Source organism: Pinus tabuliformis, chromosome 2_1 (assembly GCF_031772625.1).
Source record: "Pinus tabuliformis cultivar Carrire ecotype Pingquan chromosome 2_1, CPIR1, whole genome shotgun sequence".
Lineage (NCBI taxonomy): Eukaryota > Viridiplantae > Streptophyta > Pinopsida > Pinales > Pinaceae > Pinus > Pinus tabuliformis.
This window is the reverse complement of record NC_142299.1, coordinates 309530044-309557837: the sequence shown is the minus strand read 5'-3', so window position 1 is coordinate 309557837 and position 27794 is coordinate 309530044. Positions and strand designations below refer to the sequence as shown.

At 36.0% G+C, this 27794-nt stretch overlaps 1 pseudogene; it reads left to right on the top strand.

Annotated features, from left to right (window-relative positions):
• The window catches only part of LOC149200072 (uncharacterized), a 65044-nt pseudogene extending 48773 nt beyond the window's left edge, over positions 1-16271 (top strand).
• Positions 16272-27794: the final 11523 nt, after the last annotated feature.

Below are 27794 nucleotides of genomic sequence, written 5' to 3'. Positions count from 1 at the left end.
GGGCTATCTGGTCATCAACAGACTTAGCCACTTTTCTTTCCTTATTGGATTTTTTTTTCCTCTGCCTGTCACTACAGGGCAGATTTTCCTCTCCTCCCCCCCTTTTCTCTGGAAACTTTTCCAGTTAGGGGAGGTATTTAGGGTTGCTTTCACAACAACTGTCTTTCTACCTCAAGAAGAAAACTTCCTTCTTGAGAATTACCTCCTTTTAAGGAAACACTTCCTTCATCTCACAATGAAAACAAATTATATTTAAATGTTTAAATAGATAATAATAACAGGTTCAATTTATATTTACCACAGTAAATCAAATAGTTACATTTTTATCCCGGGGCATTACATCTTCCCCCCCTGAGATTGGACATCATCCCGATGTCTTTCAGCTATGAACAACCCTAGATAAGTTCTTTTTATAAGTTCTTCATCTTCCCAAGTGGCCTCATCAGGCCCAAAGTTCTGCCACTGCACTTTAACTTGGGTAATGTCCCGCTTCCACAGCGTTACTTCTCTCTGGTCGAGGATGCTCAGCGGTTCGACCTGGATTCCTCCTTCCGGTTCTCCCTGAATATCCTACCATTTAATCACATGTTTACGATCATAAACATATTTTTTTAGCATGGAGACATGAAAGAAATTGTGGACTCATATGTGACTTGGCAGAGCGAGTTGGTAATCCACCGGCCCAATTCTTGCTAAGATCTGAAATGGTCCACAGTATTGATGTGCCAACTTAGCGCACCCGCTCCACTGTAATGTGCTCTTTCTTGCTCGAATTCTCACATACACATGATCACCGACCTGATACTCCTTAAATCTCCTTTTCCGGTCAGCGAAGTTATTTTGCCTATCCTGAGCTGCCTTCGGATTAGATCGTACCCTTTTAACTAGTTCCTCTATTTCCTTAAGGATTTCAGGACCTAACATCAATCTGTCTTCTGTTCCACTCCAGCTCGAGGGGGTGCGGCACTTCCGCCCATACAATACTTCAAAATGGTTCATTAGCAATGATGTTCTGTAGCCATTATTGTATGCGAACTCAACCAAGTGTAGATAGTCCTCCCACTTGGTTGGTTGTTGCATCACATATGCTCTTAACATATCTTCCACCACCTAGTTCACCCATTTAGTTTGCCCGTCAGTTTGAGGGTGATAAGCAGTGCTAAAGTTCAGCTAAGTTCCCAATTCTTCAAACAATGTTTTCCAAAAGACCGATGTAAATTTTACATCACGGTTTGAAATTATTGTCTTTGGTAACCCATGCAGCTTAAATATATTTTGTATGAACACATGGGCGATCTGCACAACTTTATAGGTAGATTGCACTAGTATAAAATGCACTGACTTATTTAGCTTTTCCACCACCACCATGATGGAGTCGTTATTTTTCTTTGACTTAGGCAAATCTGTTATAAAGTCCATAGAGATGGTTTCCCACTTTCATTCCGGGATGGGTAACGGTTGTAGTAAACCTGCAGGATGTTGGTGTTCTGCTTTAATTTGCTGACATTCTAGACATCGTGCCAAATAACCAGCCACATCTTTCTTCATTCCCAGCCAATAATATTCTTTTCGAAGTGCAGTGATCATCTTTTGATATCTTGGGTGTCCAACGTAATGACTCTTGTGATACTCGTCCAATATCAGATTTTTAATATTGTTCTGATTGGGCACGTACAACCTCCCTTTATAATACACATTCTAGCAGCATCCAAAGCATAATCCAACTATTTTTCTTTGCTGGCTGGTTGTTGCACTTGTTGTTTTATTTGCTGATAAATAGCATCTTGTTTGGCTACCTTTTTAATCATTTCCCCGAAAGGGCTTTTCCCTTCACTACAAGAAATTTCGTATAGGCATTGCAATTTCCAACTCAAAGTGTCTGCCACACGATTCTCCTTCCCTTTTAAATGCTTGATCTCAAAATCAAAACCATTTAGGAAATCCACCCACTGTGCTTGCCTTGCATTTAGAGTGCGCTGGCTAAAATAATTGGTCAAATTGTGGTGATCTGTCAATAACAGAAATTTTCTTCCCATAAGGTAATGTTGCCACATTTTCAGGGCGTGAATCATAGCTTCCAACTCTAGATCGTAAGCAGAATATTTCTACTCATGTTCCTTTAATTTTCTTGATTCGTAAGCTATTCCCTTCCCTTCCTGCATCAACACACCTCTTACTCCTTCTTTACTTGCGTCCGTGCACACCACATAATCTTTGTTGGGATCAACTATGCTTAAAATGGGTGCTGTGGTGAGCAGGTATTTAAGTTGCTCAAAACTTTTTTGACATTCAGGGGTCCACTTAAAAGCCCTTCCCTTTTTCTATAAGGAAGTGATGGGATAAGCTACTCTCGAAAACCCTTCCACAAACTGTCTATAATAGCCTGATAACCCCATGAAGGATTAATTGTCCGCCACATATTTAGATACCGGCCATTCCATTATGGTCCTTATATTTTCGAGATCCACTGCGATTCCTTCCTTAGTAATTATATGCCCCAAATATTGTATTTGTTCTTTGAAAAATTCACATTTGCTGAACTTAGCGTATAGTTGGTGTTCTCGGAGGGTTTGCAATACTAATCTGAGGTGCTCATGGTGCTCCTCCATAGACCGAGAATAAATCAGCATATTGTCAATGAAAATCAGCACGGACTTATCCAAATACTGGTGAAATACGTTGTTCATCAGACACATAAAAGTTGCGGGGGCATTGGTCAACCCAAAGGGTAACACCACAAACTCACAATGGCCATATCGTGTTCTAAAAACTGTCTTAGCTATGTCCCCTCTTTAATCCTGATTTGGTGATACCCTGATCGCAAGTTAATCTTTGAGAAAACTGTTGCTCCATTTACTTGATCAAACAGTTCATCGATACAGGGCAGAGGATATTTATTCTTGATCGTTAATTTGTTTAGATGACGATAATCTATACATAGGCGAAGGGTCCCGTCTTTCTTCTTAACGAACAACACCGGGGCTCCCCAGGGTGACACACTGGGGCGGATGTAGTGTCTGTCCAACAACTCCTGTAATTGAATTTTTAGCTCTGTCAATTCTAGTATACTCATTCTGTAGGGTGCTCGGGATACCGGGGCTGCTCTTGGCACTAATTCGATGGTAAAATCTATATCTCTTTTAGGTGGCAGTCCGGGAATCTCCTCCGGAAACACATCAACAAATTCCTGTATCACAGGAATATTCTCCATTGTGGCTGTTTTATCTTTCGAGTTGGCATAGCCCACTTGGACGGCATAAATCTGACATCCTTTCCTAATGCATTTTGCTAACTGTGAGGCGGTTATGGGCCGAATTTGCACTGGCCGCTTGATTCCCTGCATCTCTTGCTTTATTCCAAGCTCATCCTTATAACTGATAGTCTTGGTTTTACAATTAATTATGGACCAGTGTTTTTCTAACCAGTCCATACCAATCAATATATCGTACGAGCCAAGGGGAAGTACATTTAAATTTGTTGTAATTGACTATCCTGCTATTTTTAAAGGGCAGTTTTTGATCTTAGCATTTACCTGTCTTTTTGCCCCTGTTGCCAACTGAACTAGCCAAGGGTCCTTAAACTTAATAGGTTGCAACTTACAATGCTCCACAATTCTAGGACTAATATAACTTAATGTTGCACCAGGGTCAATTAAAATAGTTACAGCAAGGTCTAAGAGTTTACCTTCAAATTCCACCATGGTCGACTGGTACTCTGCCTGACGATCCTCCAGAGCAGCATTAATCTTCGGTAGACTCCGTCCTACATCGCCAACCATAGAAGCTTCATAGACTTGGGAAACTTGTTCGGTTCCTTTTCGTTGAGGGCAGTTTTTAACGTAATGGGGTCCACCACAGCCCCAACATTGCACTGGAGGCCTTGTTGTCCCTTCATTGTCTATTTTTCTGGGTTGTTCATTGGTTCTGGACTCAATGGGGGGCTTTAATCGGAGTGAGTTCTTCTGTATGCTTCTGCTGTTTTGTCCCTTGGCGAATCCTTTGTTACCACCTCTGCAATTACCTTTAGCACTTCTAGCCAGCGTGCTGCTTTTCTTATCGACCCATCTCTTACCCAGGATTTCTCCCTTCTGCTTGCTTTGCTGGTAGCAAATTCGGGCTTTGCATATAGCCTCGTCCATCATCTTTGGGTTGTCAAATTTGATTCTTTCTCTCATACTCAAGGGTAAACTACTGACAAACCTTTGTACTTTAGCTTTTTCTTCCCAAATATAAGCCACATAACGTAGTAATGAAGTAAAAAAAGTGATGAACTCGTCCATAGTTTGTTGTCCCAATCGCAGGTCATGGAACTCTCTTTGTTTTTCGTCATAGAAGCGTTTTGTCAGGTATCTTTCTTTAAAGTATTTTTGAAATTTTTCCCAAGTGATAGTCTATTCACTCACTCCTCTTACCATCTTAACCTCTTCCCACCACAGGGTGGCTTTCCCCTGCAATTGTAAAATGGCCAACCTTGACTTAAGATTGTGATCATATTCATGCAGCTTGAAATATTTGTTCATATTAATCAACCATGCCTCAGCTGCCTCCTCTTGTTTTCCGTCAAAGTGTGGTGGTTTGATCTTGCGGAATTCCCCTTGCAACTCTATCCGTTGCCTTTTTGATGTCTGCTGTTCGGAGGAATTATCAGATCGTTCCTCCTCCCTTCCTTCTGACTCATCGGGTTCTGTGTTTTGATTCTGTTCCCCTGACACCCTTTTTTGCTTCGCACTGGGATTTAGTGACTGCTGATTTTGCTTGTCAGATAGGCTCTTTATAATTCTCTCCTATTCCATTATTAACCTTGCGTTATCCTCCCGCAATTGGGCCATTTCATTTTTCAATTCCTGCACCGTCTCCAAAATTGCAAGGTTTGTATTGCGAGCCTCCTCTCCAAGCTGTACCCATAATTCGGGGTTATTCTCTGCAGGTCCCTGTCCCACTACAAATCTGTGTGACGCACTGTCTGCTCTCCTCATATTGTCAATCTTTCTCCTGTACTTAAACATAAAAATAACAGGTGAGTAGTCATGCATCAATTTTATTTATTTATTTTTTAACTTCTCGTTAGAGATGGAAATAAATTATATTCAATCTGTATATCAATTCCAATTCCCAGAGGCCACAGTTTTTGATACTGGCTCTGATACCACTTGTAATGTCCCCACGAATTAACCTGCGTGTAATAATTTATTTTTTTTTACAAATACACATATTCTATACCACCCTTGCATGCTTCTGAATGCAAACATTTCAATTTTAATGCTACCTACACGCAGGCAACACAATAGAAATGACTATGTATAGAATTATCTGGTCAGTTATGAGCGCAATTGGAAATATCCCGTGGAGGGCAGAGAATTGTCTGTCGAATTTAATGCTGGCAAAGCTGCTCCCTACACCTGGCCTTAGCATTTATGTCTGCTGGCTCACTCACATGATGAGGGTATGGTCTATGAACCCTCTATTTCCGCGCCCTTTTGTTCCTCCCCGCATCGACGGTGTGGAGGCAAGGTAGCCCATCCGAGGGTGAGGCTGGCTCGATACACATCAACTCAGTTAATCGATCCATTGATGTTTCCAAAAGAATTTGTCCTAGGCCTTGCAACCACTCCATTCTCCTTCCTGGTGCCAAACACGTTAAGAACCTTTGCTTGACGATTAATGGTTCTGGCTCTGGAGCTTTTCCAAGTTCCAGATTGATTTGGGACCGGGTTTTCAGCAGCAGTTGCCTTGTGGCAAGAATTTCACTCTACTGTCTGTAAGTTTTTTTTTTTTTTTTCACACCCTTACTATATTTCCTTGTTATCTGTTCGGCCCGTACTTCTAATATGCTTCAGGCTTGTCTCGGTTTCCTATGGACGAGGAATACGGGTCTTACTCTAACAAGTTATGCATGGGTGCGAGTGTAGCTGCCCAACTTCCGGTCCTATCTTCTGAGAGCTCGGCTGACAGGTAAGTTCCTACTTAAAAATTCTGCAGTAAGAAGTAAGGGTTCTTAGCATGATATGAAGAGCTCTTTATCTCTGTCGGTTAGTAATGGCCCTTTGGCCCCGTCCCTTACGACTTCTCCTTTTTGCTTAATGTACAGAGTATTGGCAGGATTTGAGCCTGGCAGGTCCGCCCAGCTCATATAAGGGTTGGGAATCCATCCCTTGAAATGGTTTTTGAACTGTTAACTATATTTTGACAAGCCCTCGAGCTCTCTTATACATGTGCTTATGTAATGGGTCCTCTGTTAAATAATTGTATTCGGGTTATTTCCCTTGGTGAACATTTTGTGGCTCCCTACGTTTTTTTTTCAAGATTGTCCATGCAAATTGTATTTATATATGCTCCAGTTCTTCTACCGTTGGTCTGGTCTTTACGACCTGAGTTCTGTCGGTTGAGGGATGGGCGCCTTCTATGCGGCACATTACCATATTCCTTGATATTGTTAAGGTTCATGAGTTATTGAATTATGATGTTTTTATCATTGTGACAGTGCATATTTGTAAATATATATATAATGTTGTTCTGTACATTCCTCCATTTGCCAGTGGGGTTTTCATTTCATAATGTATGGTGCACGACATTTCATAATGTATGGTGCACGGCGTAGTGCTCTTCGCATGATGGTAAAGGGCTTATGCTTAGCAGGTTTATGTTCTTTTTTCGACAATGAATATAAGTCTGGCTCTTCGCACTACTAGATTCTTGTTCATATAACCTACAGGATTATTACCTGAATTCGCTCCTCAGAGCCAGGTTTATACTTTTATGCATTCTCTCTTTTTTACTCGTCACCGAATGGTGCCGAGATTGGAAAGATTTCTTTTCTATCGTTGTACATGTATATTCGTGTGCTTACATTGCTATCTAATAGATTTTATCTGCATGCTAGTGGAAGCAATTAAAATCTGGGAATGAAGTCTGCATACCCTCGCGGTTGCGACTTTGCCACTCAGGGTTTTCTTTATAGTCTAATTATATTTTTCATTCCATGAATGTTTCCGAGGTTTCAAATTTTAAATGTTATACTTTTCTGCGTTTCTTGAAATAAGGCATGTGAAGAGAATAAAGAAAGAACCTTGTTGGTCTTTCTGTTGTTAATGGAATGTATTTCGTTTTGCTATAATGACAATCTTTTTGAAGACTCTTAATCTATGGAGAGCATGTGAGTTTTCTGTTTTTCCATTATTTCTATAATCTCTGAAAATATTTCCTAGCAGACCACTCATGCATACGACTCCCAGATTTGTTTTTAAAAAGGAACAAGATTAAAAAATCTTCACAAGCTACTAAACACTAGCATCAGTAAAGGTTTCTTTAGGAGGACAACCATACCTCCGCTCATTTTCCCGTCCTGATTCCCTATAAGAAAATTTCTCCCACTCCCCTTTCACAATATAAAGAGGAAACAGAGAAAAAGAATAACATTATACAACTTTCTAAATAGTCCCAACATAGAGGTTTCTTACGTACCTGGAGTTCTCCAGCTGAAGAGTCGTTCCTGACAGTCACCCGAATCAGGGTCTGGTGTCTTTCAAGCCACTCGACCATGAGATTCATCTTTTAGGACCAGAATCTCCCCCCTTGCTTCTTGCTAGACTGCAGTCCCCCGCAAGTGCTCGTACAGTGAGCAGGGCTATCTGGTCATCACCAGACTTAGCCACTTTTCTTTCCTTATTGGATTCTTTTTTTTTTTCCTCTGCCTGTCACTACAGCTCAGATTTTCCTCTCCTGCCACCCTTTTCTCTGGAAACTTTTCCAGTTAGGGGAGGTAGTTAGGGTTGCTTTCACAGCAACTGTCTTTCTACCTCAAGAGGAAAACTTCCTCCTTGAGAATTACCTCCTTTTAAGGAAACACTTTCTTCATCTCATAATGAAAACAAATTATATTTAAATTTTTAAATAGATAATAATAACAGGTTCAGTTTATATTTACCACAGTAAATCAAATATTTACATTTTTATCCCGGGGCATTACATCAAAGTTGTGTGCGTTATGTTTTGAATACTTAACCTTCGCAAGGATGTCCGTCTAAGAGAAAACAATTCTTAATCGTGATTCTAATAAACATCTTCGAGAAAACAATATATAAGGTGCGCGGAATTAGCACCGTTCACTCACAAGGTTGCTAAAGGGCTCAACCATTGTTCAGAAAGCTTGCGGAGTTCGCAGGTAGTCGTTTCACAAATTATGTGAGGGGGTTGCAGCTGATTAGGGTTGAAGGTTGTTTTGGGGAAAAGAGATTCATGAAAAGCATATTCAGAGGTGCCATGTCACCCATATGGCTCTGTTGGGTTGACTTTCCGTACTCCAACCTACCTTCTTGGATTTCACTCAAGAATTTAAGAGTTCTAAGAATAGAGGGGTGCTGGGGGCAATCTCAAGCGTTGTGGCTACATGAATCACAGGTACTCATTTGAAGTTCTTAACATAAGATATTTTTATTTGGGGATTTTCTTTCATCTTTAGTATTGTTAGCATACTAGGGGTCAAACCAATTTTGATAATATAAAGATTGCAGGCACCTGAGCAGTTGAGGGAATTGTATGTCAACGCTACACATGTGGAGGTTCCGAAGTCTATTGGGAAGTTGACCCATCTCGAAAAAATTGTGGTCTCTTTTTCTGAGCATGTAACTTTATGAGACGAACTGTTCCATCTACAATCATTGAAACACTTCGAATTAATGGAAGGTACAATTCCCTTTTTTATATTGGTATTACTATCTAAAAATGGACTACCTACCAAATTATTTTGCGAACTCAAGGACCTGTTTTGAAATAGAGTCCATGCTGAATTCTTTTCGGAGCTTAACGAATTTCCATTATCTTACCTTGTAGGACTCCAATGTCAGATTGGATTCGTGGAGTGCTCCAATTTGAACATGCTCCCAGATTCGTTTGGGAACTTGACTAATCTCCAAACTATTAACCTTTCGGAGTGCTTTAGTCTGCAGGTGCTTCCAGATTCATTTGGGAACTTGAAGAATCTCCAAACTATTGACCTGTCCAAGTGCAGCAGTATGCGAGTGCTTCCAGATTCGTTTGGGAACTTGACGAATCTCCCAACTATTTACCTTTACGAGTGCTCTATGCTGCAGGTGCTTCCAGATTTGTTTGGGAACTTGACGAATCTCCGAACTATTGACCTGTCCAAGTGCAGTGGTATGCGGGTGCTTCCAGATTCGTTTGGGAACTTGACAAATCTCCAAAATATTAACCTGTTCCACTACTCTAGGCTGCGGGTGCTTCCAGATTCATTTGGGAACTTGACGAATCTCCAAACTATTGACCTGTTCTAGTGCTCTAGGCTGCAGGTGCTTCCATATTCGTTTGGGAACTTGACGAATCTCCGAACTATTGACCTATCCAAGTGCAGTAGTATGAGGGTGCTTCCAAATTCATTTGAAAACTTGACAAATCTCCAAACTATTCACTTGTTCGGGTGCTCTAGTCTACAGGTGCTTCTAGATTCGTTAGGAAACTTAATACAATTTGAACGTCTACAGTTTGACAGTTTGATCATCTCCCGCGAATGCTTTGAAAATATGCACACATTTAAATGCTCGGGTGTCATTGATTTCAAGAGGGTAGAAGTATTGCCCGCACCTTTTCTCACTTTCCTGTGAGATAGATATGAATGGAATTGTTAGCATGTGATGGTAAGGTAGTTATGCTTTGGAAATTTGAAAAACTGACTGATTTGCAATCAATATACCATTGAATTGATGGCGTATATGTAGTCAGAGTGCTTTGTCTAAGTCACAATTATTATAATTATCACAACTAAATTGGATTAAAGTATAAGCACTTTCATGCCATTTTAAGGAAGAGTTTGGGATTCGATTATTATGTTAATGGGATAAATCATATTTTATATATTTTAATATATTTATATGAATTACATTATATATTAATATTATTTCGGTATATTAAGAAATAATAATAATAATAAAATTATAAATTTACAATTAAGTTAGATTTTTAAATAGTACATAATTTTTATTGGTAAGGAAAATATATTTTCTTTCTATAATAATAATGTTAAAAAAAAGTTTAAATATTTTTTACCATTAGAGTAATTATATAATTTAAATGATTGGTAAAAATTGATAGAAATCAATCCATAATAAGTATTAAAATACTTACATTTACTATATGATACATCTCACTTTGTCAAAATTTAAAAACTAAATAAATTATTGTAAATTATTATTAATACTACAAAATAATAACAAGTGTTACATTGTAGCCAATATTTGCCACTTAGTTTCAATATAGCTAAACTAAAGTAAAAATATTGAATTCAAGTGTGTTAAGGTTTATAATTTAGTAATTTAGGTTTTACTGATTGATTGGTAAATCAAGGCATTTTCTTAACTATAATGATGGATGGTGGCTATGGAGAATATAACCCTAAGCAACCACAATAATAATGTTTTATTATAATGACAATGTTTTTGTTGAGAAGGTTACCTATAATGTTTTATATTTTCTACATAAAGTGTAGATAAATATATTTGAAAGGGTACTTGTTCTTGCCAAATATATCTGTTAAAAAAATAGGTTTTCCCTTAAAAAAATATAAATATTAGGAATGAATTTGTTTTATTTACTTAATTATTTGTTGTTTAAATTGGTAACCATTTTAATTTATTATTAATTCTTTTTATTTCTTATTATATTAAATAAAATTATATAATTGTTTCCCTATAATTTAATTAAATTGTTAAAATTCATTTCATTTTCATGAGCTTAAACTAAAATTTGTAATAACCAATAAATATTAGATAATATATATCACTGGTTTTTATTTTTAAAATAATTATATAATAATTAAATAAATATATGTTAATTTTTTTTAAGTTTCATATATTAAATAAATATTTATGGTTTGAATTCATTTTCATTTAATTATTAATGACTTTATCCTATTGCATAGACTACATTGTCCACATTAAGATGATTTTTTCTTTTGTTATAAATATATTTTTAAGCATATATGAATATTACTTAATATTTTGTTGATGACTCACATTGAAACTTTTTTATTATTATGAATATTTTTAAATGGCACATTAATATTAATAATTAAATGAATTACACATCTCCCTCTTATTATTGCTATTAGTAAGTATTTGATATTTTTATTTTTATTTTTAATTTTCAACTACTTATTTTTTGTACATTTAATATTTATTATATACAACATTAAAATACTTTCTTTTAACATTTTCTTTGAAGTTGAACATAAATTAATTAACATAGATTTTCAAATAGTTTATTTAAATCATGCGTTGAAATATTTGTGAAAAGTATAAGGTTTAAACATCTTACTTATGTGCTCATGAATCAAAATATTTTATTTATCACTGAGAGCAAGTGAAATATTTTTACCACATTGGGTTGTAATATCAACAAATGGAGTGACCATAGTGACATTGAGATTATTGATGTTTTATGATGCTTTTAACTAAAACTAACTAAACTTGCATATATTTTTGAAAAGTATAAGGTTTAAACATCCAACTCACACTTTGTTTTTTAATTTCCAATTACTTTATCTCTTTTTAAAGTTGATATAAAATTATATTATTTCATGTGCTCATCAATCAAAATATTTTATTTATGACTCTAAGAGTAAGTGAAATATTTTTACTACATTGGGTTATAATATCAACAAATGGAGTGACCATAATGAGGTTGAGATTATTGATGTTTTATGATGATTTTAATTAAAACTAACTAAACTTGCATATTCATTTTTATTTTTTTACTATAGCCTACATTGCTTTTCTATTTAGAGAATAATTTATTTTTATTTTAATAGGGACATGCGCCACCATGAGCACAAACATAATCACACATTGCCCTCATAGCCTTCATATGGACTATAGAATGTGAAGCAATAAGCAAGTGTAATTGTTATCTTAAACAATTCTAACTCTAAATATGTGGTTAGCATTATTTTGTTGGCATTATTATGAATGTGTTGTACTTGATGGCAACCCTCTTGTAGCAAAACAACTCATTTATACATGGTAACTAGAAGAATCTTCGCAAGAGATATCAAATGTGACATTAATACATGGTAGTTGTGTTAACAGATGTGATGCAGGACAATTCAAAGGAAATGACAGTTCACAGTGCAACAAGTTAACATTATGATACAAGTGTTTTCCTTGATGATGAAGATCAAAATACTACAGGTTAACAGTATTGAATCATAGTTCAGGCTCACAAAATGAAAGAAAAAGAGGTATACGCATGTTTACCCTGACTAAGCTACGTATACATGCAGGTTCATTGAGCAAAAGGTGCATATGCGTATACATGCACTTTCACGCAAGAAAAAGTGCGTACATGTCGGAAACTAAGTTTTTGGTCCATGGTATTTGGACCATGGTATTTTGGTATTGGTCCATGGTATTTGGTCCGAGGTATTGACCCCAGGTATTTAGACCAAGGTATTGGTTCTAAGTGGTTTTGGACCATGGTATTGAGTAAGGCCTAAGACTATAAAAGGAGGAGAAGATCGTTAGGCAAAGACACTCAAAAAGTATCAAATATCTGATGAAGTGTGAGATCCAATATGTAGGTTATGGGTTTATGATGCTTTACTTGATCTGAGCCAAGGAGGAATCTCAGCGGTTGATGGAGGACAAGATCTAATGATGGATCAGGATCTTATGGCTTGGAATGAATCATCTCTATATGGTTTGATCATGCTTATTCTAGATCTGTATACTGACGCATGTAATGTTATGTAAATATTATGATCTAACTCAAGTCTAGAATAGCTGCAAATTATGAATGAATATTTACAGATGTATACGCTTATTGACTTTGGTAAAAGCACGTACACACGCAGGTTAAATATATCTAAGTAGCGTATACTATATGAACTATGATGTTTGAAGTTACAGATGGTTCTAGTTGTTGATGCAAAGTTCTGAGTTCTGGTGACTGTTTACTGGTGACAGTATTCTGCATATTCAGATTGGTTGATTGTGATTAGCTTTAGTGTTGATGGATGAGATCCAATGATGGATCAAGATTATAATGACTTACCTTTATGTGATCTGATGGACTAGATCTGGTTGCTAACACACGTACTATCCTTTTGTAGGTAATGATCTGGGTATGTCTAAAGTCGGGAAGTGCAATGAAGTTATAAGTAAGTATTTGATGACATATACGCTGGTTCGCTTTGGTGAAGTTGCATATACACACTGGTTCGGCTCTTCCAAGTAGCGTATGCACTATGGTACATGATTTTTGGTGATACAATTGGCTCTGAATGTTGTTGCAGAGTTATGGGTTTTGCTCTGTTTTGGTGACAGGGCTTCAGTTATTCAGTATTGGGTGATTGGTTGATGCAATAGTTGTATTGCAGTGGTGATTGATTTTGAGCTTCAATGTTGTTGATGGGTCTAGTATGAAAATTGGATGAAATGTGGCCTTCAGATTATGATGTTGTGTTCTAGAGTATCCAGTCTGAAAATTTATGAAACGTGGTAGCTGGAGGAAGAAAGAAGGTTGTAGCCTTCTATAGGTCAGCACCTACGTACTAGTACATCACCTAGTACACGAGCTAAGGGGGTTGTAGCTCCCTTCTAGGAGAAGCTGGAGAATGAGAGAAGGTAGTAGCCTTCTGCAGGTAGAAGCCTGCGTACTGGTATAAGACTGCACCAGTACAGAAATATTGTAAAAAGAAGTTTCTTATTAAAAGAAGATAGATATGAATTGCAGTAGGTGGTTTTCACCCACATTGGGTTTCCACCTTACATCATGGTGTTCATGTGTACTTATTATGTGTGATGATTTGTTCTGTTTTAATACACCTGTTTACTGTTCATATGGTTAATGAAGTTCTGATGCACTGATTAAAGATCAAAATTTAATGGATTAACTAAATCATAAGTTTACTGGATATACGCTAGTTGCATTAGACACAATTGAGTGTACACGCGAGTTCCCTTAACTGAATTAGCGTATATGAATCTAAGTATGGAAATGAAAAAGTTATTGATTTACTAATACTGATTCACGCCCCCCCCCCCCCCTTATCAGTATTATTTCCAACAATTGGTATCAGAGCAGGTCCTTTGGTAGAAGCTTGATCGCTTGAAGGAGATCCGTAAAACAATAGGAAAGAAGCTAAAGAAGAAAGCGCCTTAGAAGAAGAAGACATCTCAGAGGAACTATGACAGTGGAAGAATTGATTGGGGGATATGTGGAAGCAACACTTTAGATTCAGAATCACCTCAGAATGAAGATGAACAAGCAAAATTACTATCAGGTATGAATCTGTTATCCTTTGGTGATACATTTCTCCATCCATTTGCAGATGATGAAAGTGATAGCGAAACAACTGAATTTGCTCTTACGGGTGAGAAAGAAAGATATCAAATAGAGGTAGATTTAAAAGGCTTACAGACAAAATTATAGATCAACAAGATCTATTGCACAAAAGGGAATGTGTCTCCAAAGAAGAAGTTCCCAAACTAAAGGCTCAACTAGAGGAAGGAAACAAGGTAAGGAAGCTATTCAAGGAAAAGGAAGATCAATGTCAAAAGTTGCAGGATGAAGTGACATCATTAAGAAATGAAGTAAATGAAAGGAGCACAACAATCAAGAAACTCAGAGATAGATCCAATTACTATGAAAGTCTTGAGGCTAAGATCCTCTCGCTAAAATAAGATCTTGAAGAATCAAATAAATAGAACAAAGAACTACTCCAAGCTATTGAAAAACAAGAAAACGAAGTTCTTGAATTAAGACATTAGTTGGAAGAAGGAAGAAAAGCTGAAGGGAACATGAAGAAGCAGTATCTTGAAAAGGAAGAGCAACATCAGGTTGAGGTAAATATTCTAAAAGATAAATTAGAAGACTAGGATCAAGATAGTACTAAGATCTTGGATGATATTCTTAGTAGTCAAAGGTCTCCTGCTATCAAAACTGGTCTTGGTTTTCATGAATCTATTGAAGGTGAATCTAGTTCACACAGTAAGACAAGGAAATCTAATGCAAAATCTGAAATGCTCAACAAGGAGATGAGAGGTCAATCCCATCAACAACAAAGAAAATATTTTAATCCTAACTATGGAAGTGATAGTCGGTCATTTCCTCAAATGAATAACGTTGAATGTTGTATGTCATAATTATGGACATGTGGTAGATAGATGTAGAAGAAGAATGGTTCAAGACCATCACACAAAAAGATCATCACGTTCCAGGTATTTTAAGGGATACTGCTTTGCTTGCAATATGTTTGGTCACAAAGCCATTGACTTCTATAGAAGGAATATGAAACATATGAGATGTTATGCATGTAACAAGCTTGGACATATAGCAAAGGAATGCAGGAACAAAGTACGAGCACCATACCAAAAGGAGAAAACATCATCACACTTGAAGATATGGAAGAAAAAGGAAGTACAGTCAGAAAGAGGTGGCACAACACAATGCACAGACATGACAGACTCAGAGGGAGATGAAAGTGTGAAACATCAGTGTTCTAAATCTCATATGCAAGTTTCATGAAGAGAAGTCGCGTATATACACGAGTGAGACATTGCACAGTCGCGTATATGATAATTTGAGGAAATGCAATAATACAGACTCAGGAAAAAGGGCCTGATATGATTCAGTCCATTATTTGCTCTGTTTGATAATGGTTACAATCTGCTGATGATGTGTGGAAATGTCTTGATACTCATAAGATGTTTAGAAGTGTTTTTTATCCTAACTTGATGATGATGATGCCTTGATACTTCTTGCTGATATATGCATGATCAGATCTGACAGTAAATAGATGGCACAGGTTCAGGGGGAGCATATGCTTTGAATAATGCATTGTTGGCATTATGGTTAGAAGTCCTTAGTGATGATGCTTATGATACATCTTGTTATGATATGGTTATGAGTTGTCCATGACAAAATCTCATATGATTCTTGGGGTTACATAGTTGGTGTTCAGATTAGATTTGTGGTTGATTCTCTGATGATGCATATATGTTGCTTACATGGTGATCTTCATAAGGATAAGGAGAAGTACAAAGCTTGAATACACAACTTCATTACTTGATGATGAGTCACTCATATGCTATTGTCGTCATATGCATAAAGATCATATAATATAGTTATGATGCAGGATTCCTATAGTTCTTGGCTCTCACATGGTTGAGGATTGTTGCTGTTGATGATATCAAGAAGTCTTGACAAAAGATCTTGAGCTCAAGATACATAGTGCTATATACAGTATGCTGGATACATGGATGATTACTCAAATATTGCATTACCTATATGATGATAGGTTGATACTCACATATGTTGATTGATGCTTATCAGATGAGGGATGTTCTCGAGTGATGATACATGGATGGTATAAAAGATCATGCAGATCTTGATGATGATGTGATGACTATGGTGTTTTTCACATATGATATAATGTGAACGATTTTGTATGACATATGGAGAATTCATTCATGGAAGGCTATGATAATGTTCAAAAGGATGAGTTGATATCTATATGCATACATACCTTGTTACATGTTGATGATATCTACACTAATGGACATATACATGTTGCTGTTCTGGATGCTATTGACAGATGGCTATGGAGTAGATCATACATTGTGTATGATAGTTGTTGATGACTATCATGGTCTTGTTTAGATATTTGGTCTCTGTTATAAATGTCATGTATATCATTCAATGTAAAGGCCATATCAAGACTCATGATGTAATAGTTTGTCTTCGTCTATTATAGTTGTCTGATGAATACCTTTTAGTCATATGATGTAATTTGTACCCCCACTATGCATGGGAAGGATGATGTAATATTTCAGTCATGTATAAACAATTGGTATCTGGTATATCCCCACTTGGTTGGTGGATGAGTCAAGCTTATCCCCACCTGGTTAGGAAAATGAATGTATGAGTCATTAGCGATAGGAAGGTCAAACTCACATAGTTGAGTTATAGAGTCATTTTCTTGAAAATGTTTTCAGACTCTGCATGTGCTCAGGGGGAGTATGGATGATATAGTACATCTCAGCATGAACAAAGGGGGAGTTCAATCAAAGACTTCAACATGTGCCTAGGGGGGGCATGATTAATATTTATCTATTTAGATATGAAAGTCTTCTGCTCTTAGGGGGAGAAGATCTTGGTCCACCCTTTGCTGTTGATGTCAAAGGGGGAGAGTGACTTGGTGTTGTCGTTACCATCAAGTCCAAAGGGGGAGATTGTTGGCATTATGATGAATGTGTTGTACTACTTGATGGCAACCCTCTTGTAGCAGAACAACTCACTTATACATGGTAACTAGAAGAATCTCCATAAGAGATATCAGATGTTACATTAATACATGGTAGTTGTGTTAACAGATGTGATGCATGGCAGTTCAAAGGAAATGACAGTTCGCAGTGCAGCAAGTTAACATTATGATATTGGTGCTGTCCTTGATTATGAAGATAAAAATACTACAGGTTAACAGTATTGAATTATAGTTTAGGCTCACAAAATGAAAGAAAAAGAGGTATACACATGTTTACCTTGACCAAGCTGCGTATACATGCAGGTTCATTGACCAGAAGGCGCATATGCATATACACGCACTTTCACGCAAGGAAAAGCGCATACATGTCGGAAACTAAATTTTTGTTCCATGGTATTTGGACCATGGTATTTTAGTATTGGTCTGACGTATTGATTCCAGGTATTTAGACCAAGGTATTGGTTCTAAGTGGTTTTGGACCATGGTATTGAGTAAGGCCTAAGACTATAAAAGGAGGAGAAGATCATTAGGCAAAGATACTCAGAAAGTCTCAAATATCTGATGAAGTGTGAGATCCAGTATGCAGGTTATGGGTTTATGATGCTTTACTTGATCTGAGCCAAGGAGGAATCTCAGCGGTTGATGGAGGAAAAGATCTAATGATGGATCGGGATCTTATGGCTTGGAATGAATCATCTCTATATGGTTTGATCATGCTTATTCTAGATCTGTATACTGACGCATGTAATGTTCTGTAAATATTATGATCTAACTCAAGTCTGGAATAGTTGCAAATTATGAATGAATATTTACAGATGTATACGCTTGTTGACTTTGATAAAAGCACGTACACATGCAGGTTAGATACATCTAAGTAGCGTATACCATATGAACTATGATGTTTGAAGTTACAAATGGTTCTAGTTGTTCTGGTGACTGTTTACTGGTGACAGTATTCTGCATATTCAGATTGGTTGATTGTGATTAGCTTCAGTGTTGATGGATGAGATCTAATAATGGATCAGGATCATAATGACTTATCTTTATGTGATCTGATGGACTAGATCTGGTTGCTAACACACGTATTATCCTTTTATATGTAATGATCTGGGTATGTCTAAAGTCGGGAAGTGCAGTGAAGTTATAAGTAAGTATTTGATGAAATATACGCTGGTTTGCTTTGGTGAAGTTGCGTATACATGGTGGTTCGGCTCTTCCAAGTAGCGTATGCACTCTAGTACATGATTTTTGGTGATACAGTTGTCTCTGAATGTTGTTGCAGAGTTCTGGGTTTTGCTCTATTTTGGTGACAGGGTTTCAGTGATTCAGTATTGGGTGATTGGTTGATGCAATAGTTGTATTGTAGTTGTGATTGATTTTGGGCTTCAATGTTGTTGATGGGTCCAGTATGAAAATTGGATGAAATGTGGTCTTCAGATTATGATGTTGTTTTCCAGAGTATCCAGTTTGAAAATTTATGAAATGTGGTACCTGGAGGAAGAAATAAGGTTGTAACCTTCTATAGGTCAGCACCTACGTATTAGTACATCAGCTAAACAAGAGCTAAGGGGGTTGTAGCTCCCTTCTAGGAGAAGCTGGAGAATGAGAGAAGGTAGTAGCCTTCTGCAAGTAGAAGCCTGCGTACTGGTATAAGACTACACCAGTACAGAAATATTGTAAAAAGAAGTTTCTTATTAAAAGAAGATAGAGACGAATTACATCAGGTGGTTTTCACCCACATTGGGTTTCCACCTTACATCATGGTGTTCATGTGTGATGATCTATTTTGTTTTACTACACCTGTTTACTATTCATATGGTTAATGAAGTTTCGATGCACTGATTAAAGATCAACATTTAATGGATTAACTGAATCATAAGTTTACTGGATATATGCTAGTTGCATTAGACACAGTTGCGTGTACACGCGGGTTCCCTTAACTGAAGTTAGTGTATATGAATCTAAGTATGTAAATAAAAAGTTATTGATTTGCTAATACCGATTCACCCCCCCCCCCCTCAGTATTATTTCCAACATATTTATCTCTTTCCTTTATATGAAATTAAAAAAAGGATATAGAAATTTATTTATAATAAAAAATAAAAAATAAAAAAACATGGGAGACTATCAGTTTGAAATTCTTAAAATGGGTAACTTTATCCTTATTTATCGCAACCAAATCCAGTTAAAAATATCCCAATAAAAAACCAGAAAAACTATATCCTATTAAAAATATCCCCAAAAACAAATAAGAAAATCCATCCATACTTTTTTATAAAAATGAAAACAAAAATAATCATTCTAATTATATTATTTGGATGCTCTTTTTAATTATCAAGTTATTTTAAATTAGGTTAGAAAAGAAAATTAATAGTTAGCTATATAAAACAAGATTAGAGCTACAGGCAAAAAAGTAAAATACAAGTGAGACTTAACCATTAATTTGCATTTTTATTGTTTTTAAATAATTATTAAAATTAAAAATCTTAAGTTACTTCCTTTGTTGATTTTGAAAAATCTTTTAATGTTGTTCATATGGTAAGTTTATATATAATGGAAAAAAATGATACTCATCTAAAACATTTTCATATATATTTTTTGCATTATTAACATTTTTAATGAGAAATTTTGAGCTCTAAAATAGGCATCATAAGGAATATTATAAAATAATAGTGGAAATAATACAATAAGATTAGGTTACATCATCAAATCATAGAGGAAAAAAAGCAAAAACTTCTTTTTCAACTTATCTCCCTACGATTTTACTCAAATTTGAGTGTGAGCATTCATTGTGTGCATAATTTAACTACTAATCCAAAGAATACCAATGTTACATACTTTCGATGGACCATGCTACATGAAAAAAGATAAATACGAGAAAAAAACATGATTGCAGTTACATTTTGCATGTATTCTCATTTTTCATGTAGCAGGTTACATCGAAAGTATGCAACATGGGTACTCCTTGGATGAGGAATTAAATAATGCATCCAATGAGTTCTCCTGATTAAAATTTGACTGAAACTCTAGGGAGATAAGTTGTGAATACAAGTAGGTTTTTTTTTTTAATATTTTTTTTTTTTAATCTAAAAATGGTGAACCATCCGCATGGTACATCATCATCTCGAATTCTATTGGTTTTTATAAATTTGATTTTGGTTGTACATTTTGAATTTTATTGGTTCTTATAAATTTGATTTTGGTTATACCTTTTTTATTTGAGGTCCATTTTAGACCTCAAAATTTCACTATTGTAAATATAAAATTGAAAATAATATCCTAGAAAAATAACTAAATATTTTTCTATGAATATATAATATTTTTTAGTTTTTATGTAAATGTATTTTTATGCGATAAATGTATTATTTGATGAGATTTTTGATGTTATATAAAAATTTCCTTTTGGATGTTTATTCAGACAATATATTTTTATGTTAATAATATATATGAGTAATAGTTGGATGAAATCTAATAACAATTATAAGATCAATATAAATAACAAATATGATATGGTTTTCATCTTTGAAATGGAAGGAATTTTATTCTTTTTATATAATACTAAAAAATAATTTTATCATATTCAATAAAAAGCCTGATTGGTTTGTAGGTGACACAACATATTTTTGGAGGTCTTTGAATTCAAAAGTATTAATAGTTTGTAAATTTCCATGGATATTTTATTAGACAATTTGTCACAATAAATATGAAAAAATCATCCTTAAAATCCGAATTTGTGAAAGTTTTTTTCTCCTTCGATTTACTAGATCTGTTAAATATTGTTAATTGCATATGTATGCAAACTATAACAAAAATTAGAGAACAACAAAATAAAAACACACAAATCACAAACACATACTTGTGAAAATCTTACTAGTCCCTAATATGCACGTTGTAAAATGTTCGGAAATATTTTTGTAAAAAAATCATCATGGATCAACAATATACTTGGATATGAGTTTTATTTCTAGTTCCTTTTGCAAGTATTGATTGGTCCCAAATTTGGTGAGTTCCTCTCGAACCCTCTTGATGTGTCCTTGCATGTATACATAATGTGTATATTCCATCAAACCCCCTTCTGACCTCATACATTAGGGGGCATCTATTATAGAATCTTTTGCCTCACCTATCACTAGATACACTTTTTGGGCACGACAACATCTACTTTTCCCTATGCAACCATGAACTTATCTCAAAAACATTCTTCCAAATTCTATACACAATCCACCCAAATGTAAAATGTGTATATACATGGGTACTCCCAAAGAAACCCACATATGCTTTTAGATATATATATATATATATATATATATATATATATATATATATATATATATATATATATATATATATATATATATATATATATGTATATATATATATATATATATATGTATATATATAATGTGATTTTTCAAGTGGGATTTACGGGTTAGACAAGAAACCCGCCTATTGAAACCAATGGCATAACCACCCAAACCAATTTCTAGTGGTATTTATACACGCCTTGAGTGGTCCTCGAAGTCATGAATTGCCTTCGCATCCAAACTCTAACAAAATTGTCACCGATAAAGTTTGTTGTTTCTAGTGTTTTTAAGCACACCCCCTACTTAAGGAAACCTTAGCTTCCATGTTGTTATGTTGAGTTCCCTTATCTCACTCTCATCTAGCTTTGTTGGAGAACTTCAATGGCTCGAGAAGGGACGATCTGGATGAAGATTCCACTTGATGCCCTTAGTTAGGATCAGATGAGTGTAACTACCTCACTACCACAAATTTCAATAAAGAATCTCATTTTCTAGTCCAACTTGTTCATATGTTATGTTTATGTTGTTTTGTTGTACAAATGATGGATTAATAGAGAATGTTTCTCTTTGTACACTTTGAATTATTCATTCTACTATGTAGTTTGTATTTCTGTTGCGATTTTGCACCATCGAAGGAAGAACGAGGGTTTGAACCCTACAATATTTATATCAAGCATAGGACCCACCGATAAGTACCCATGTCCTACTTTGTGAATTCTAAGTGAATTGTTGGATTGATTAAGTTTTCTTTGTTTATCTTTTACTTTTTATCTGTTAAGGCTACCAACACTAGCCCCAAGGATTTTATCTCATAACATCGAGAGAAGGGTGTGGACAGTGGAAATTGAGATGATTAAGTGTCCCACATTTCCAATCCAATGAAAAAAGGATAGCCAAGGAGCTATAAAAGTGAATGAGGTCAATGACAACAAAAAATAGATGCAAGGGTGGCCATTATAAGCCACATTCCAAAGAAGAAAATAGGTGCATTGATCCATATTAGTTTCCTATTTTTTGGAATGCAAAATTACTCTCAATGGAAAGGTGGGATATGAAGTGGATATGAACTAATGAATGGATGTAAGAATTGGTGCTTATACGAAAATTTTGGCAATTTATGAAGGTCCAAAAACCACATAAAACAATGCAATATAAAAGTTGAATAAGGCAAAAGGAAAAGGAAAAATAAATGATATAAAAGAAAATAGAAAAATAAGGTTGAGGAAGGGAAATGAAAGATTATTGTTGTTAGCCTTTAATTAATTTCACTGTAAAAGTGAGTTTTGTTAGCCAAGAGAGATTGTTATGAATAAGTCATTCATACAAGTAATAATAAATAATAATAATAGTAATAATTAATTATTTAATCATTTTTAATTATTATAAATTGTGAAGGGATTTTATGGTAAAAAAGACATGACCAATCACTTTCGTGACTAGTCAATGCCTATATATGCAACCATCACGAAGGCATTTGTACCATCATTCAACTTTTCATTCATTAAAAAAATATCTATTACACAGTTTGTGTCTTCTGGATGAATTCTGCTACAACAAAGATGCATAAAAAACCACAATCTACTTGTACTATAGATTGTCAAAATGTAAAGCTAAGCCCCAGTCAAAGTTATGTTTCCCATTCGGGTTTCCACAGTAGAAATTATGTTTTCATTATGGTTTCTTAATATGTCTATTGTTCTTGATTTATTTTTATAAGAGTGCATAGTTCAAAGTCATCCTTTATTCTTTACTCATCTTGTTTAATGAGATAAAATATGCACAATAAAATGCAATCACTACCCTTAGTGGTTAATCATATAATAATCGCTTGTAAATGAATATTTCGTCATTAATCTAGTAACTCTATCAAAACATTGTTTGGGATACCACCTTCTCATGGGAATTCATACGTTGTTGTACAAACACTTATAGAAAATTGTGGATGTACATAAAATCAATGAAATCCAACAGTTAGAGATCATAAGATGTGCATTGTAAGCCTCGAAATACCTTGTTTTGTCAAACAAAAACTAAATTCTAAGGTTTGATCATGTTCTTTATTCACCGCAGTGATTGGTTCCAATAAGCTACAAGGCATAGGGTGACTTCAAATCAACAATCGATGATCATAGGTTAAGAATTGTCGTTGCATCAAAGTGAGTGCGCCGATTGAAATCCTCTGATTGAGGGGCTCCAATGTGGGGGCTAGCCCACGGTCACAAATAGTTCAAAGAACCAAAAGTCAGGGCTGATAACCATGGGCTATCGCATATCGGAGATCGCAAGTCTTGGGGGGAGTGTAAATGCAGAATTATAAAATCACTAATTATAAAGTGATGATATTATAAAAGTCCCAGGTGCATATGCTATGGTTCAATGTGTTACACATGGGGACTATTTGTAACACAATATTCCAAAGAATTAGCCCCCTTTTTCACCAACTCCCGAAATCTTTATTATAAGTGGTTTTAAAGGACCAAACATTACGATGGTATTTCAAAGAATTGGCCCCCGTCCTAGCCAAAGGGTTAAAGCTCCTAAATGTTTTAGCTCTGAGTCCCTAGACCTCGGTCATGTAGTTTCTGCCTAAACCCCAGGGGCTAGGCATATCACAAAGTTCACACCCCACACAATTTAAAGTGACAATACAACTAAAAGCTCTGATTTCATAAAATTTTCGATATATTAGCCTATGGTCACAACGCTCTGGAGACATGAAATAAAAACTTAGCATTGGATAAGCTACATGGTAGAGGGTGACATCAAATCGGTAATTGGTGATTGGAGGTTAAGTAATGTCACTGCATCAAAGTAAGTTCGCCGATTGAAATGCTTCGATTAAGGGGATCCGATGTGGGGGTTAGCCCATGATCACAAATAGTTCAAAGAACCAAAGGTCGGGGTTGAAAACTAAGGGCTATTGCATATTGGAGATCACAAGTCTTGGTGGGGGGTGAAAATGTAGCATTATAAAATCATCGATTAGAAATTTTTGATATTATAAAAGGCCTAGGCGCATATGCTGTGGTATCATGTGTTACACATGGGGACTGTTTGTAACACAATATTCCAAACAATTTGCCCCCTTTTTTCACCAAGTCCTGAATATTTATTATAAGTAGAATTATGGTTCCAAAGGACCAAACATTAAGGTGGTATTTCAAAGAATCAGCCTTCGTCCCAGCCATAGGGTTAAAGCTCCTAAAGGTTTTGACCCTGAGTCCCTAGGTCCCAGTCATGTAATTTTCGCCTAAACCCAAGGGCTAGGCATATTGCAAAGGTCACACCCCACGCAATTCAAAGTGACAATACAACTAAAGTCTCTCATTTCATAAAAATTTCGATATATTTTCCTATGGTCACAGCCCTCTTGACACGTGAAATAACAACTCAGTATTGGGAACTAAGGATATCGGAGGGCGGAAACCCAAAAAATATTAAAAGGAGGCACAAGGGAAATTTTCGCGATAAACACTTGCAGCAATAACATGGCACATGACAATTCAGGTCAAGGTCTTCACTTCTATCAAGCAACAAAAGATCGGAGATGGATGAATATCGACAAATCGGAGCAGAGCAGAAGCCTTTAGGGATATCAATGATCGAGGTGAATACTTATTTCATATCAGATATTAGAGGTTTTGAGTGGAGACACATAATGAAAATCTGATAGGGATTCTTCGATATACTTAAGCGTAGGAGAATTACAAGATATGTGGGTACTTCGTCAAATAAAATACAACCATTGTTAAATGCACCCAAGACTTATGATATCGAGGATATCCAACTAATAAATGTTAAAGGAACAGAGCACAAGGGGTTGGGGAGGTATCTGTGAAGCATTAAGGTGAAAACTACTCTGATAAGACCATACAAAGAGAAAAAAGTGTATGATTCCGCAGCTATTTCGCTAGTTTCAAAGGCAGAAGGACAATATACAAAGGTCTAAGGAGGATTTTCACAATGTATCATCATTTTTTTATTGTGCATCACCACTCAAAACTATGATCTCTAATCTCCGACTTTGATCTTTGATCTCCGATCTCTGATCTATGATCTCCGATGTGTGATATGGCCCTCCGATGCGATATGGACCTCCGATCACCGACTTGCGATATATGGACTCGACTTGATTTAATTTAATTATTTATTATTAAATTACATCCACCACTTTATCAGAACTTTTTAATGGCATCTACGATAAGTCCCTTCGATTGCCAATTGTCGATATGGCCACGGACCCAACTGGCTTTATCATAACGTTTCTAATATAATATCGCATCTGCTTTGTCGGAGCTTTCCTATAGTCCATATTGGAGATCAGAGGTTGAAGTGAATGCCTATCGAGGATTGGAGGTGAATGAATATCTGCGATTGCAACATCAGAGATATTGACGATCACAAATCAGAGGGCTTGCATATCGAAGGTCCCAAACATCAGAGGTCTAATACATCGAAGCATCGCAATATTGACAATTAGTGCTTTTGAAGGTGACAACCTTTTAAAAGTTGTGACATGGAAAAGTTCTGATTGCGTGTTAAACCATAGGGAACACCGAAGAAGTTTAACAAAGAATTTCATCGCAAAACCAAAGGAGGGTAGGTCCTTTTCTCTCTTCTCTAATAGGACACATGATGACATAAGATTGGCTCCGATAAATTACGAGTGGCGGTTTAGGATTGGCTCTAATAATGACGTGTGGTGGCATCTGGTTAGTCCTGATAAGATTCACGTGGCAGCTCAAGCTTGGCTCTGATAAGGACACGTGGTGGATGATGGCACCGTGACATGGCAGTGAGGAAGGCCACATGTCATGTAGTTTTTGCATTTTTAGGGGTCCTATGGGGGCATATCCGGGCAACACCTGTCACCACACCGAAAGTGCGGATGCGATATTTCAATAAAATCGTTTTGATATATCCATTGGGTCCGCAACATATCGCAATCAGAGCTTTTAACATCACATGACCTGCAAAGCTGCGATATGAAGGTTCTGATGCACGAACGCGAAATTACATTTTAAAATTCTATAATAAGGGTAGTCAATTCCAAAAAGCGTATCACAATCAAAGATTAGGCCTCATTGGATGATATTATCAGAGGTTTTAACATGACATGCTTGCAAAACTTGTGATAGGAAAGTTGTGACGTGGCATATGCGATATCACATTAAAACATTATGATAAAGGCCAGTCAGGTACGCAACCATATCGACAATTGGAGCTTTGGTTTTATCGGGGGATTTTATTGGAGGTGCTATTAAAAAAGTTTCGATATAGGCAGATGTGATTTAATAATTAAATAGTTATTAAAGAAAACAGGCTGGGTCCACATATTGGAGATCAGAGGTCCATGTCGCATTTTGGAGATTGGAGGTTCACATCGCATATCGGAGATTGGAGTTGGAGTTGGAGATCAGAGTTAAACATCAGAAATCAGAATTTCGAGTGGTGGCACATAATAAAAAGCATTGATATGATTTCTTTGATTTGGTTTGGAGCACCACAATCGGAGGATTTCAATCAGAAGATCCTCTTTCAAGGAACGACATGCCTCAAACTGCGTCCGGAAGGATTTGAGTGTCGGATTATAGGACACGGGTTTTTTGTGAGACAATGGGTGCCCTAGCTTGATATCTTGTCACATAAGGCCACAGGAGGGTTTGTAACTCACTTTGGGTGGAATTAAACATTGGAGAGCATCAACATTGGGGTTCCACCGGTTCTTTGGCTTCTGCATTCAAATAATTTTGCGAATTTTATTCTAGTGGTAGGGGAGTTAAATATGGGCGTGGAAGTGAAGAAGTGGTCGAAGGTGGATGAGAATGAGTTGGTGATTGTAGAGGAGGTAGAGAAGGCAATTAGGCGAGTGTTTTCCAACCGTGAAATTGTTGGCTTCTTTTAGAATAATTGAATCAAATAGCCCACGAGTCCAAGACTTTTATTATCCTATGCATTTAATCCTTTTATCTTGAACCAAAGTTAAACGGAGGCTTTGAATAATAAATTATTAATGGAGTGATAAAATAATACTTTGGAATATTTTTGTAACATAACGCAATGCATATAACAAAACCCTTTCGGCGATATCGTATCAACATTTTTATTATGTGTCACAACTTGAAACTTCCGATCGTCGATGAGCAATATCACTTCACTTCCAATTGCCGATGTGCGATATCGCATAACGGCTTCGATTTGCTCAAAGCTCCAATACAT